The following is a 1,091-nucleotide window of genomic DNA, read 5'->3' as shown; positions in this document are numbered from 1 at the left end:
CAGCTACACAGGATGAGATCAAAACAACATGAAATAGAGAAAAACAACTGCAGAAGACTATACTGCAAAAGAGATTTCACATAACGATTTTTTTGCCGTCACTTGTAACACTGTTAGCTTGTTGAGAATGACTGATTGGATTATTTAGATCATTTAGATAATTTAGGTTATTTAGATACAAAGATAATTAGGTACTTAGGAGGTGAGAAGATCAGAGTGCATGCTGCATTGTACAAACGTGACCACAACAATTAGCTATCACTGTGAGGCTGAAGGCATTGGTAGGGCTTAGTATCTCACTAAAAAAGTTGTTCAGTCACTGGTTTGGTGGTTCTCTCCGCTTCCATGTGTTTGGCCAGTTTTCGTCCCACCCAGTGCTTCATGGCAACTCTTGGGAATACGACGCTGTATGACTGTATTATTACAGCACCACAACAATAAATAAAGATAAAGAAAGAAGGAGAGAAAGAAGGAAAGAAAGAAAGAAAAAGAAAAGAAAAAGAAAAGAAGGAAAGGTAAGAAAATAAATAAAAAGAAAGAAGCAATTACTCAGTCAATCCCAGCAAAGCAGTCCGTTACTTTACCAGCGAGTGCTGCCGCACCACGAGGCTCAGCCTACTTACTGCTACGGTCGTCCTTCGGTAACATTCCGAGCACCGTATTGCTTTCAGTGACGCGGATAAGAACGAGAAAGAAAGAGATTAATTTCCTCTCTTCTAGGTTACAGAACTTTTCAAGAGACTGTGGTACAAAATGAGCATCTGAAGAGACGTTAAGGGGTGATTGAGGGGGAAAAATTGTGCAGCAGCGAGCGTCTAGTGCAGTGATTCTCAAAGTGTGTGACGTCATTATCTCCTTGGTGTGCCGCGAAAATTTGGATGAGGTTTTGATTTGTGTGCATATTATAGTGAAACTAATGTAAATTGTAATTTATATTTTTCAAGGATGACTAATATATATATATATATATATATATATATATATATATATATATATATATATATATATATATATATATATATATATATATATATATATATATATATATATATATATATATATATATATATATATATATATATATATATATA

This window comes from Scylla paramamosain, chromosome 1, assembly GCF_035594125.1.
Source record: "Scylla paramamosain isolate STU-SP2022 chromosome 1, ASM3559412v1, whole genome shotgun sequence".
In the NCBI taxonomy this organism is placed as follows: domain Eukaryota; kingdom Metazoa; phylum Arthropoda; class Malacostraca; order Decapoda; family Portunidae; genus Scylla; species Scylla paramamosain.
The sequence above is the reverse complement of the archived record's forward strand: the minus strand, read 5'-3'. Positions refer to the sequence as shown.